The 15,153-nt window shown below is 35.1% G+C and overlaps 1 long non-coding RNA gene across 1 annotated transcript; it reads right to left on the bottom strand.

The window, feature by feature from the left end:
* Nucleotides 1–1,148: 1,148 nt before the first annotated feature.
* Nucleotides 1,149–1,678, bottom strand: LOC149923368 (uncharacterized). The gene is made up of 4 exons (XR_016476984.1): nucleotides 1,621–1,678; nucleotides 1,535–1,564; nucleotides 1,332–1,484; nucleotides 1,149–1,275 (listed from the first exon to the last, which is right to left on the bottom strand). It is a non-coding gene; the product is annotated as an uncharacterized LOC149923368 (long non-coding RNA).
* Between the last annotated feature and the right edge of the window lie 13,475 nt (nucleotides 1,679–15,153).

Here is a 15,153-nt window from a genome sequence, read left to right as displayed (position 1 = left end):
GAGAAATAAAACAATGTAATGTAAATGTATCAGAGGTATCTACCGGTAAAATTCAAAAAGATATTTTCCATCGATTAAAAATGTAGCTATGACTAATTTTTTATTTTTAGTTATTGTTAACTAGTTTCTTTGACACAGTAACGTTAGGTAGAAATATATGAAATTAGATATACAAATAAGATACTGATTTCTAATTTAAAGGGTGTTTTTTTTTCTCAATAAAGTGATTTGTTTTTCAAAAATTTGTTCTCTAGGAAGTTCAAAGCCTTAGCTTTCGTTATCCATACCAGGGGATTTTCGTTAGTGAAATTTCATTAAACTCGTAAAACATGGTCAGTTTTTTTTGAAAATTTAATTTTCCACCGTTAAGTGTTACATGAAAATATTTTTGAGAAAATTTTAGAGCGTTATCAAATAGAGGAGAAAATGTCGAAAGAAGGTATTAAACTTAGATTATTTAAATTAGGTATGTTAGTAGTTAACCCCCCTATTCCTAGCCAAGCGCGGGGGGCGCAGCTTGCTTTCCCCCACGCGTCCACAGCTGCGTGACGGGGGGGAATGAAGCGGGGAATCGCGATTCCGCCCCCCCCTCGGGCGCGTATCACGCGCGCGTGACCTGAATAATTAATGAGATTAACAGGTGTTTTGAATAATTAATTAGTTGACCTGTCAATCAACTAGAGTAGGTAAGCAAGTGTTTTAAAAAGGGTGAATATTAATGAGCGTGGTATTGTTTTACCATTATGGGTCATTGACCTGTTAGATAGTAACATGTGTTTAGGATCAACAAGTAGTGATATATGTTTGAATATTAATTTTTGGCGGGAAAGTGTAAGCGTCGCGTATATAAAAATCAACAAGTGGTTAAACTCTTTAGGTTTATTAATATACACTTGACATGATTTTGGCGGGGAAACGTTTATAGTTTGTACTCTATTACATGTTTGTATCTTTATAATTAACCGTTAGGGTTCATTACCTGGTAGCTATATGGTTGTTAAAGTTTTGGCGCGTATTTAACATGTGTTCTGAAGACCGTTAGAAATTGTAAGCGTCGATTAACAAGTAGGAATGGTACGTTTTAACCAATCTGTATGAAAATGGTTTATATGATACAACTAACGTGCTTATTAAGAAAGAGACATAAATAAATATAAACAGTTTATTTAAATTAAAATTTTAAGGGCGCCACCTAAAATTACATAAATTAGTTGCTAATATAATAAAACATGTTGAATATATTACCCCCTTCCACGATGATTTTGATCCCCGGCGCTAGAAAAAATTCATATTATAATTTCATACGTATTAAAATATATTTAACGAATTACCTTTCCTCAAGTCCAGTACTCGCATTTCCGCCGACAATGACGGGTTGATCAAAATCTCCCGATAGGGAATTGTGGGAGAGTTCGAGGGCGTTGGGGAGTTCCCGGGTGTTGGTGGGTCCGAAGGCGTGGAGGGTGGTGGCAACGTGTCGGGTCCTATTGTTAGAAATTTTATAAAAGTATAATAAAAAATAGAAAATAATTACTTCGAACTGGTCCTAGGTCCGCGTTTTCTCCTATAATTTAATAATTATCAATTACTTGTTACAGTATATTATCAAAAGTACATTACTTCCGCGTCCTCTCCCCTTCACTACTTTAATAAAATCTGCTGTAGTGTTGGAAGCCCTAAATTTTTAAATTTTTGTTGAAAAAGTTCGTATTAAGACGTTTTACAACTTACATTGTAGTTCAGGAACCAAATGTGATAAAACATGAAAAAATCACGCCTTTTATACCCGGCAATCTTAACCTAAATATTTGATTTACTAAAGCTTGAGGTTAGGTTCGTGTATGGAATTTTTCTCGAAAAAACATTGATATATTTAAAAAAAAACCGTTGCGTTAATAGAGTACGTAAAAATTGTTACAAAACCATTAGAAAATGGAGTTACCTAAGCATCCCGCTAGGGGGCTTATTTACCACATGTTGATAAAAAAACCGTTACGAAAAATTACGAGTACCTAAAACCGTTATGAAAATTAGCATGTGTTATAGAAGTTCCTAAGCGTCCCGCTAGGGGATTTTTGTTTATTAGGAAAAATTACGCATGTATTAATAAAAGCGTTAGATAAATTAGCATGTGTTATAGAAGTTCCTAAGCGTCCCGCTAGGGGGTTTTGCAACTATAAATAGAGGGACGCGCTTTATTTGCATTTATTTCACAACTTGCTTTCGACTTGAAGAAATTGTAAGTACATTTTAAAATTTGGGGAATTACCTTTTTTAAATGACCGTTTATTGTTAAGAAATTATTCTGGCACGATGGACTTTGACCGCAAAGTAATAGTTTATTAATTCAGTCTATTTTTTATACCATTTAATTTAGTTTAATTTTTAGAACCAATCCGAAACACCTCCCTGCTCCCAGGTCAATAAGGTCCGTCGTCGATTAGATTTCGGAAATAAAGTAAATATTAAGAAAACTCGTTTCGAAGTAGACATCCCGAAGAATCAACCCGATATCATAGATTTAACATGCCACGAGGTACTCGATAGCCCTTCGAAACAATCGCCATTCAAACCAGTTGATGCGCCACCCAAAAGCACCCTATCCAAGCCAGGCCCATCTCAAGCCGGTCCATCTCAAGCCGGTCCATCTCAAGCCGGTCCATCTAAGCCAATAGACGACGGCTGGACGGATATAGTCGTAGAGTTTTCCCGCCATAAAAATTTCGGGATAAAAATTGCAAGTTTCAAAAATAACTTGTATTTAGATATAAGGCGTTACGTCAAAAATAGCGATCGGCCAACCGCGACGAAAGACGGCGTTTGCGTCAAACTAGATCCGGCGTATGAGTTAAAAGAGTATCTAGAACAGATAGTTTATGAAGAAGGTGATTTTCAACTAAGAAACGAGAAGGTTGAAATTCTAGCGGGTCGGCGAGGTAAAGTTCTAGTTTACAAGAACCGTGGACGTCACTACGAAAAACTATTAAACTTGTAGAATTCCGGCGAAGTTTACGACGTCGCGACAACGATTCAAACCGTATTAAATATTTACGCAGGACTTTAAAAACACCATGGCCCTCGATCTTAGCACCCGTTTCAACCCTAAAAATTTTTACTCGATAGATAAAATCATTGCCAGTTCTTCTCGAAAGTATAGGTGTAAATCTATGCTATTCGAGTGTAATTTTAAAAATTTAGACCAATTAAACCACGCCGATATCAGTAACCAACTGACCCGTATTTTCCAATCAATATTAGATAGAATTACGGCTGATAATTTAGGCTACACGCGCGTCAGGGTGGTGGTAATTTCCGATGAGCTGCACGATCCGATAAATTTCCAATTAATGAATATTAATGAGTTGACAGCTGAGAGAATTTTAACGGGGATTGAAAAGGTAGCCCAGTCCGTAAAAACCATTTATCTAGATTCACCCCTCCGATTCGACCTAATATTTCTTCAAGATACCCCTATGAGAGGACTTCCTCGCAGCGTTAGAACAAGAAGTTATGAATGTTTAGATCAGTATATTAACCAGGGTAACACATTTATCCCCATTAGAAATACGGACAATTTATGTTTTACGAGAGCCCTGGCGGTGGGAAGAGTTTTGGCCGACTATCAGCATTTAAAAAGTTTAGGACAGGGTACTAGTTTTAATCAAAACGATTTAAAGACAATTAGAAACGGGCACAAGCCCGAACAAGAACTTGAAGCCAAAAAATTACACGCCCAAGCGGGGGTTCCCGAAGGCCCCGTAGAAATAATAGACATTAACCGATTCCAAAATATATTACCCGACTACCAAATTATATTAATCTCGGCGGACGATAATTTCGGTAAAGTGTTTATTGGACCCTTCAAAGAAAAACAAATTTTCCTCTAAAAAATTAAAGACCACACCCACGTCGTACGATCTTATTCGGCCATGTTTGGGGCAAAATATTATTGTAAATTTGGTCTTACCCTGTTATATAAAGACAAAGAAAAAAAGTCACGACTGCGGACCCGAGCTTAAATGCCGCCGGTGTCACGGTCCGGAATTCCACCCTAGTTTAGAACAGGCTACCCGTTGTAATGACTGTAATAGGTATTTTGCCGGACCAAATTGTTTCTCCCAACACGTAGAACTAGGAACCTGTCAGGTTTTAAGGCGCTGTTTAAATTGCGGGAAAGACTATGAAGGCAATCATAATTGCGACAACAAATGAGCTTTTTGCAAAATTGAGCATCCCAAAAACGAGTGTCACGTCCGCCCATTAGAAATAAAATCAAATGAGAAACGACTATGTTATTTTGATTTTGAGACCATAACGACTGACACTGCAATTAGACCAATTTTAATCATTTCCGCGATGCAAGAAGCGCCATTTTCGACCAATTATGATTACCGAAAATTTCACGGCTTTGATTGCGTTCAAAATTTCCTAGATTATTTATTAGCATGCCAGGTGACAGTTAATGGTCGGAAAAGAGATACGGTTACGAGGCCGGTCTTTGAAAACGTCATATTAATTAGCCATTTCGGGAGTGGTTTCGATACGTTGCTTATTCTTAACGGTCTATTAAAACGAAAGATTAAACCCGAGATAATTTATACCGTTTCCAAAGCCCTGGGTATGTTTCTCGCCCAATTTAAAATAGCCTTTATCGATAGTTTCATGTTCCTACCTACAGCCCTTCGAAATTTCTCGAAAACTTTTAAGATTGTCCAAAAGAAAGGTTATTTTTGTTATTCATTCGCTACGGAAAACAATTTAGATTATATCGGCGCCCTCCCCGAGAAAGAATATTTTGGTATCGACAAATTTACGGACGAGGAAATCGTGGAATTTAATCAATGGTACGATTCCCAAAGTTACGTCGTTTTTGATCTAAATAAAGTTTTAACCGAATACGCGATCGATGACGTTAAACTTTTACAGAAAGGATTCGATACTTTTAGAAATTTATTTTTAAAAACCGTTGATTTTGATTTGTTAGGGTCAAACGCCATAACGTTGCCGGGAGCCGTCACAAATTTATTCCTTAGTAGATTTGTCGAACCAAACACTATCGCGATTGTTCCGGGGACGGGTTATAGGAAACGCCATAGTGTCAAGGCCCTAAAATGGTTAGCTTATTTGGAAAAAAAACTCAACGTGAAATTTCAAACGGCGCGATCGCTAGGTGGAGAACATGTCATTTATCCCTATCGATTAGACGGTTATTGTTCCGCGCCCGAAATAATTGCCGAATTTTACGGCTGCCATTACCATAAATGCCCACTGCACACTGACCACCAGGCTTACGATAAACAGTTAAAAGATTCAAATTTAAATATTTATCTCAAAACCCTCGACCGCGAAAAATTTTTAAAAAAGGAAAGGCCTAATGCACAGTTTATTAGTATATGGGAGCACGAGTATGATGAGTTAGTAGAAGACCCAGCAATTGCGAGTTTTTGCGATTCCCTACCCTTTACCAAACCGATAGGAGCGAGAGACGCCATTCGTGGGGGGAGGGTCGAAAACTTTGTAATTTACGCCGAAGCCACTCCCGATCGACCAATCAAAGTCGTGGATTTCAATAGCATGTACCCGTCGGTCCAGATGAGTTCCTATAAATATCCCAAATCAAGCCCCGAAATTATAACTTGGTAACTTTAATTTTTCCGTTAACGCTTATTTTGGTCTTATTAAAGCTACGGTGCTGCCACCTACCAATTTAAACCTCCCAATTCTCTCAGCTAAAATTAATAGTAAAATTTATTATACTCTCTGCTACAAATGTGCAGCTGAACAATGTTTCGAATGTACCCATACTGATCGAGAGCGTAGCATAACCGACGTGTGGACGACCCCCGAGTTTTATCTAGCGATAGAGTACGGTTACAAAATTATTACAATTCACGAAGTACATCATTACCGAGAGACATTCGATAAAGATTGTCCGCTATTCGATGACTATATTCGGCTTTTTTACAAAATCAAAGTTCAAAATTCGTCGTATCCAAAAGACATAATTACATTAGAACAAAAACTTAATTATTTACGAGACTTTAATGAAATTGACGGGTTAGATTTAAATTTAGACGATATAACCGATAATCCCGCTTTAAAAGCTATTGGCAAACTTAGTCTAAACAGTCTGTGGGGCAAAAATTCCATTAATTTAAATCGAGGCCAAAGTGTTTTTATTAATTCTTATAAGGAATTAGTCGAAATTTTGGCCGATAAAACCAAAGAATTAACGGATTTTAAACTACTAGACGATGATATAGCCTTAGTCACCACTCGTTTTCGGGAAGACTACGTTCCAACTTATCGGAAAGGGTCACCAACGATAGGCGCGTTTGTAGCCAGTTACGGCCGTATTAAATTATACAAATTAATGGCTCAAATTGGTTCTAATTTAAATTACGTCGATACTGATTCTGCTTTTCTTTATATGAGTAAAGACTTAAATATTCCGCTAGGGACTACCCTAGGTACATTAGCTGACCAGTATCCCAATGAAAATATAAATCCTTTGTTTCCTTGGGATGTAAAGCTTATTTAATTTTATTCGAATCTGGAAAGATTGTCACTAAACTTAAGGGCATTACATTGACTAAAAAAAATCAGTCAATTGTCAACTTTGAAGCTTTGAAGGACCTCGCTACCCGCAACCAACAATTGAAATACAGCGTCGAAGTCCCATTTAACGTGAAACGTTTAAAAACGGGGCAGCTATTCCAAAAACCTGCTGAAAAACTAGTTGGATTTACGTCTAACAAGCGAATCTTCAAGAGCGACGGTACCAGTATTCCCTTCGGCTACAAAAATGTCAGTAACGCGGCTCAAGTTTAAATCGCCGACCACGTTCCTCATCAGTGGACCGAGTCGATGCGGAAAAACAGTTTGGACTTTTCGGCTTTTAAAAAATCGACACACGCTGTTCGAGAAACCTCCCGAGCGAATCATTTATTGTTAGTAGTATAAGACTAAATATGAACGCTTTTATTTCCAAGATGGCCGCCAAGATGGCCGCCAAAACACCCCCCAAAATATTTTCCAAAAACAAAAATTTTTGTCCTTGGAAAAATTAAAAAAACAATTATAATTTTCAATCTCAAAGTTCACCTTGAAGATGATCTTTGACCTCGACGCCTGACACCTGTCCACAACCACTAAGCCTCGGTCTATCACCCCAACAAGTTTGGTCACGATCGGACAAGGTCGAACCGAGATATCAGCGGTAATATGTGACCCCACCAAATAACTATGTTAAATTACTTTTGATATCGTTTTTTTTCGTTTTTTCGTTTTTTCGTCGTTTAAAATGCTAATTAGTTATTTGCGAGATGGGGAAACGAATTCGCGACCTTCGCTTTATACCCTTGGCGGTTTTGGCCCCACCCAAAATACTTTAAACAGCTAATAAACGTGTCTAAACTTGCAATAATAACTATTTCTATAAATAATAATTGTTTTTACATTTAAAAGTCAAAGGATATGTGTAAGCGTAAGACGTCTCAAAAATCGAGCTCTTTAAAGGTTAAAAAAATGAAGTTATTTGTGGGGAAACCAGAAATTAAATGCAAATCGCCTAACGATAATCCTTGTTATTATAATGAGCCATGTCGCAAACACGCTTTTAATTTCTTTGATAATTTAAACTTTAGTGTTAAATGCTGGATTTGTCAAGAACAATGTCTTGACAAGACAATTTTTAAACAACACTTAATGGATCACTTATCGAGTAGTTATAAAAATCAAATTTGTATTGATGTTTGCGATTGTCTTCATTCAAAGAAACCAGAATATACAACCAAAGAAGAAATATTAGACGATCAAATTATTGATTATTTGAACGAGTTTAACGTAAAACATCAAGAATGGTTAAACGAGTTTGTTAATGGTACTGGAACTCCAAAGAAAATTCAACGTAAAAAAAAGACAACTGTTATTAAGTCCGAAGAAACTTTAAATTCAACAATGAAATCAAATATTGTATTTCCACCGGACTTTGTCATGCCATCTGATGAGCAGATGGAAGCTATTATTTTTTTTCAAGAATATTGTAAAAATAATCAAATTTTAACTCTTAATCAAGTTGAAACACCCATTGAGGTTTTGGAAAATCTTAAACAAACTTGTCAAATGATTGAAAATATGTAAATAAAGCTGATTTTCTAATATATTGTGATTATTTTTCCTACGTAAAAATAGATATTTTAACTCTTTCATGTTAAGGTTTAGCGTGGTAGATCGGTAGCGTTGCAGGACGTTATTCAAACAGTCTCAAGTTCAAATCACAATCCTTTCGATCTATCACGCTAAATCTTTTATTAGTATAAAACGAGATGTCGCCCAACTGAAACTGTCATTATAAAGATGTCAAGTTTCGTAGTATTTCTACCTTCGAACGCATCACCCGATATTTACCCGGAAAATACACCTTCTAGCTTTAAAGTACAATTAGCAAAACCTTTAAATTTTAACAATGAAAAATGGTCTTGCGCATTAGCAGAAATAATTCTTCCTGAAACTTATTCGAATATAACAAATGAGTATTCGCATTTCCAAGTAGGGCACGTGTCAGATGTTATTTCACCCGAAGAAAATCAATGGGATTATATTAAAATTGAAATTCCACCAAAACGTTACGAGGGTGATCTAGATCGAAATAAGAATAATATTCCAACATCTCTTCAAAATAATATACTCAACGAGTTTGCTAAAACTATTGAGGACAATCAAACACTTAAAGGAAAAATACATATGAATACGGTAAAAGTTGACGAAAACGAAGACAGTTCAAAATTAAAAATACAGTTACAAAAAGATGTGCAAGTAAGAATACCTCAAGCATCGCCCCTAGCATCTGTTCTGGAATTTCGAGAAAATGATTTTGTCGACAGTGATTATCTTTCTAATTATCCTCTCTCGAATCACGCTAAAACTATTTCTTTAACTTACGCAACAAATTTTATCGAAATACGAATTAAAAAAGCGTTAGTTGTGAATAAATATCAACAAAAATATTTACCACGACAAATTCCCGTGGAAGAAATACAATCACAACCCAGGAGAAAAAACAGAAAATTAACAAGAAACCGAAACTAAAACCAGAAGTGAAACAAGAGGAAAAACCAAAACTTGAACCAAAAACAAATTTAGAAGAAAAGCCAAATTTGAAACCAGAAGAAAATATAAACAACATTTTACCAACAGAACCTTTAATTCTAAATATTAATGAAGACGTCAACCAACCAAAAGTTTTAAATCCTTCCGAAGAAAATAATCTACCAAGTTCTCTCCCAATACCCATTAATCCACCATCTCAGCCTGTTATTAAACAAATACAATGGAATAATTACGCGATTGTTTTTGAAGCGGGCAGATATGAGGGAGAAAGACAATATAATAATGAAATTCAACCGTTCACATTACACTTAATTATACGTGATTTATTAGAACGATGTAAACCAAGACAGTTTGATGGATTAAAAACCGCAATATCTTCCGATGATGAAGATAATTTATATTTTAATTTAGAAATACCGGTAGGAATGGAAATTAAATTTCAAAATCCATTAGCAGATCTTTTTAAAATTCCACCAGACACTTATTTTACGGGTATTCAAAAATTTGGACCGTTAAATAATTTAAATAATATTACTTTTAATTCTCGTACTAATTTTATCGACATACGTATTGAGACTACAAAAATACCGCAATTTGAGCAGGAAGATTGGGCTTTCTATTCCGTATCAATCATACAACCTTTTTTATTTGAAGGTCAGAGAGATGATTTTGGAAATATTATCCCATTATCTTTCCATAGGCAATTAAAAAACGAGATTCAACAGGCGACTAACTTCCCCCCTTTAAATCGGTACGAAATTAGTTACGCAATAGAAGAAATAAATCGAGGTCAATACTTAAGAATTTCATTCCCTAAAGATCTACAAATTGCCTTCACTGGGAGATTAGCAAAGATTTTTAATATAAACGCGCCAGAATTTCAAAATGGTGTAATTAGCAGTCAAAATCCTTTAAAAGTTTATGAGGAAAAATTTATGTCAGATGAGGAATCTGTTATAGATTTTAGGTACAATAAAAATATTCCAATCGAACACCCTAACTGGGAAAATGACAGTTATACGTTTGAACGAAACTATTACGAGGCTGATAAAGATTTAAGCGGGAATTTTAAACCGTTATCTGTTCATTTCAAAATTTTGAATGAACTTCAAAAATATTTTGATTCGCATATCTCACTTAAGGCTGGATTTTTTATTTTCAAAGAAAATGGAAATTATTATTTTCAAATTGAGTTAATGAGTGGGCTGGAAATTAAAATATTCGGTCCTCTAGCAGACCTCTTACAAATTGAGTACAAAGTAGATTATATATCCTCAGTTTATAAAAGCAAACCATTAGACCCTCTTCAAATTAGATTAGAATTAGATAATACGGCTAATTTTATAATTTTTCGAAACGATTTAAACAGAGTTGAGAATAGTCGACGACAAAAACGTGATATTGATTTCCACAATTACGAACATGGTAAAAATAATAAACTAAATATTGTAGACAAATTCCATTGTCGAATTCCAACTGGTGTGTACCACACTATTGATGATATTTTATTAGCAATGAAACAATCATTGCCACATCAGAGTTGGGCTAAATTCGAGTTTAATTTTAATTCAGATTCGACAGTTTCAGTTAAAGGTTTGGGTGGAAACAGTTTTTTAACCTTTCCAATAGATAACCCCAAACTCGGGCGAATGTTAGGTTTTTCAAACAATCAAATTGAAAGGCCTCTTTTTAACGAAATAGGTATGTACCCCGCAGATCTCAACCACGGAATATCCGGAATTTATGTCTATACAAATATTATACAACCTATAATAACAGGACACACTAATACCCCCCTGCTGAGAATTATCAAATTAAACGAAAATAAAAATCGAGCACAGGTTGAAAGATTTCATTTTTTAGACCATTTTCCAGTTCTCTACGATCAAATACAGACTATAGAAATTTCTTTAAGGTCGGATTACGGTGAACTCCTGCCATATAAAACAGGCAAGACTATTATTAAATTAATATTTAAAAGACTGGATGCTTAGTCTAAAGTACACTTAAAACAAGCTCATCATGGAAAGATATTATCATCATTATGTTCAAACAGGACGCGGATAGAACATCTTTCGAGGAAGCCAATATCAGACTGGACGTGGATTTGGGTCAATTTTTAAAAGTTTAGCAAGATTCGTAACACCTCTTTTTCGACCCGTAGCTAAATCACTCGGTATTCAAGGGTTGGTTATGGGGAAAAGGATAATGGACGATGTTGTTGCTGGTCAAAATTTTAAGGAGTCGTTAAAAAAATATAGTAAAAATTGCTGGAACAAATCTTTTAAATAGTCTCGGTGATACCATATTAAATACACAGAAAGGCTCTGGAGCTCGAAGAGTAAAGAAGCGCAAATCAAAATTACGCAATAAGCAAAGAAAACGCAAGAGAACAAAAACCGATTTTCTTGACTAAAGCATTATGCCTCAATTTGAATCTATGTGTTCAGAGTTAGAACTTTTTAACGAACCCCTGATTAATGGTAATATTGAGGGGAATAAATTTGTAGACTATTTCCCTATAGCTCCCTTATCTAATGCTACACAGATTGATTTTTCTATCCCCGGGGGGGATTATTATATTGACATGTCAAACTTGATGCTTAAAATTCGAATTCGGGTTAAAAAGAACAAAACGGTGTTTTAACAGATATTCCAGCAGCCGAAAAAAAAGTATCATTATGTAATCTTCCATTGCATTCTATTTTTAGCCAAATAGACGTGTTTATGAATGAGACTTTAGTACAATCTAGCAACAACTGCTACCCATATTTAGCATATTTAGCAACAGTTTTAAATTTTGATAAAGGCGCCAAACAATCTTACAAAACCGCCGAGGGCTATTACGAAGACGGGTTTTGCGACCCAACGCTAGCGTTTAACGATGTTCATAAAGATAAAAAAAACAATGGAATTTTAAAAAGAAGTAAAGATATTGCGGGATCGAAACTTTGTGAATATATGGGAAGACTTCATGTAGACTCTTGTAAAATAGACAAATTTCTTTTAAACAAAGTGAATTTAAGAATTCGACTCTTGAAAAATTCCGAGGAATTTATAATTATTTCACAAGAAGATGTTAATATCAAATATAGATTGATTATTGAAGAAGCGGTTCTTACTGCTAAACATATTTTCGTAAATCCAGATCTCCAGCTGGCACATAATGCGATATTGCACAAACAGAGGGCTTTGTACGATCTAACACAAACTGTTGTTAAAACTCTGACAATTTCAGCAGGCGCGAGCGATTTCGTGAAGTCAAATATTTTTTTAGGTAAAATTCCAAATCGTGTAATAATCGGAATGGTAAACAATTCAGCTTACAATGGATCTAGTAGAGAAAATCCCTTTCAATTTAACCATAATAATCTCTCGTTCTTACAACTTTCATTAGACGACCAGAATATACCAGAAACTGCTCTAACTCCAGATTTTAATAAAAACCTTTACACTAGGTCGTATTATTCACTATTCTCGGCAATGGATTTAATTGGAAATAATTCTGGTAATTGTATTGATTACGAAAATTATAAAAACGGTAATACATTATTCGCGTTTGATTTAACTTACGATTCCTCGGCAAACTCTAACAACCTCTCAATTCAACGAAATGGTAGTTTACGAATGGTAATGAAGTTTTCTTCCCCCTTAACTAATATTCAAAACATAATTATTATTGGAGAATACGAAAACCGATTTGTCATTAACCAAGAGCGTCAAGTTACGTATATTACGGAATAAAATCAATCAACGAGGGCAAAGATTGGTTAGTTGTTTCGCGAAATCGTAGTGGTAAAGATGTCTCGAACTCACAGTCTCTCACCTAAACAAGAAGTAACGGTGCTAGGTTATGTAAATCCATCCATCAAAATTTACCGACTAGACACTTGCGCCGAATTTGAACTGAATTTGGAAGCCTGGCAATCTCTATTCACATTCGAAAAGGAAATAACTGATTTTTTTGAAGACCAAGTTGCTAGTTTTCACACCTGGCTTCCTCTTGAAGGTTCAAAGATAAAAATCGACTGTTTCAAGGGACAAAAGGAAAAACTCGTGGATGTACGCGCTTGTGCCAGAGGAAAAAACCATTTGTATCATCTTTTTTATTTAACAAATTATGGTTTTAATCTCAACCAAGCAGGGTGGAAAAGATTAAAACATTGTAAACATACAATCGATCAGGAAATTAATTTAATTTTGTCGGCAAAAAATATTATGCGTGACATAATTGTACATGAGCTCACGTATAAAATGTTGGAAATTACCGAAAATTGTGAGAATCCGCATTGTAAATCTTCGGTTGCTCACGATGTCTCTTGTAAACTAGGATTTAGCACAAATTTTGAAGACCGAGTGGAAAATATGATATTAATAGCTATCCCCCAATTAAACTACGATCATATTGTTGTAAGATTCCAAAAGGAATTTGGTCTTGATCCCTTAATAGTAGAAAGTCAATTATATTTTGATATTGTACAAAATGTTTCAAACTTAAAATGCGATTTAATTTATTAAAATAAAACTTTTACTATAATCTGTTTTTTATATTTCTATTCACACATTTAAAGATGGTGTTGTCAAAAACAGACAAACAATTAAGTAAAGTTTATTACGATGTTGAAAACCCATACAGTTATTCTGACAGTGTTACTTTAAGAAAAAAATTTCCCAAAATTTCGGAAAAAGAAATTAAAAATTTTCTCAGTAAACAACCAACCTACACACAACACAAAGCTAGGAGGTTAAATTTTAAACGTAACAAATTATATGTAACGACGATTGATGAGACATTTATGGCTGATTTATTAGACCTCCCTATTTTACAAACTTTTAATAAAAAGTACCGCTATACGTTATTAGTTCAGGATATATTAAGCAAATTCGCTTTTATTCTGCCAATTAAAAATAAAACCTCGAGCGAGATTGTGAAGGCCTTTAGAGAGATTTTCAAAAAACGGGTACCCCTTAATTTATGTACCGACGCAGGGACAGAATTTCGAAACGCCCCATTTCGCGCTCTCTTAAAACGTTATAACATCCACCATTACCTCACGTACTCCGAGAAAAAAGCTTCTATGGTCGAGAGACTCGTTCGCACGGTAAAATCTAAAATTTTTAAAATAATTACCAAGACCGGCGATTTACACTATCTTAATAAACTACCATTAATTGCAAAATCTTATAACGCTCGAAAACATTCAACAACGGGAATCGCCCCTAAAGATGTCAATAAAAACAATGAATCGGCAATTTGGGAAAAAAACTATGGCAATCTTAGTATGATTGGAAAGGCAAGTTTAAAAATTGGGGATAAAGTTCGATTAGCCGTTGCAAAAACAACATTTGATAAAGCATACAAGGGAACGTTTACAGCCGAAATATTTGAAATTCAGAGAGTAATTACGAGAGATCCCTGTATGTATATTGTGAAAGATTTGACCGGCAATATAATTAAAGGAGCTTTTTACGCTCAAGAAATAGTTAAAATTCAAGTGTAGAGCGCTACAGTCTTTATTCAACATTTTGTTATCCATGGGTAAAGTACACATTCTCCTGGGTCTCGCGATTGTAATATTTGGCGTGAGCGCAACAATAGTTTCATCCGCGATGAAATTTAAAAAAAGAAGTCCCGAATACAGCTTAGATATTGGAATTTGCGACAAAGCCTTCGATTTAGGAAGAGACACGTACCTTGTAAAATGTAACGAAACTTTTGACGTGCGACATTTTAAAAAAGAAGACGGTAGTTTAAAACCATCTATCAGAGGAATCAACTTAACAAAAGATCAATATGAGAAATTATGCATTTTGACAGTGACGTGAAAGATGAATACTTATCAAATCCAAGCTATACTTAAGTGTGACCCCCGCTCGAGAGATAAATTTATCGGAGTGTTTCCCGCTAATAGATTACCAAAAGTTCCAATTAAAAAAAATCATATTGTTTCGTAATCAACACCGATCCTGATACGCTTCCAGGGTCTCATTGGACGGCTGTTTACAAATCGGGCGACACTCTGGACTTTTTTTGTTCTCTAG

The sequence above is a fragment of the Leiobunum rupestre genome, chromosome 10, assembly GCF_980474605.1.
Source record: "Leiobunum rupestre chromosome 10, qqLeiRupe1.1.hap1, whole genome shotgun sequence".
NCBI classification, from domain to species: domain Eukaryota; kingdom Metazoa; phylum Arthropoda; class Arachnida; order Opiliones; family Sclerosomatidae; genus Leiobunum; species Leiobunum rupestre.
This window is presented reverse-complemented; position numbering and strand designations above follow the sequence as displayed.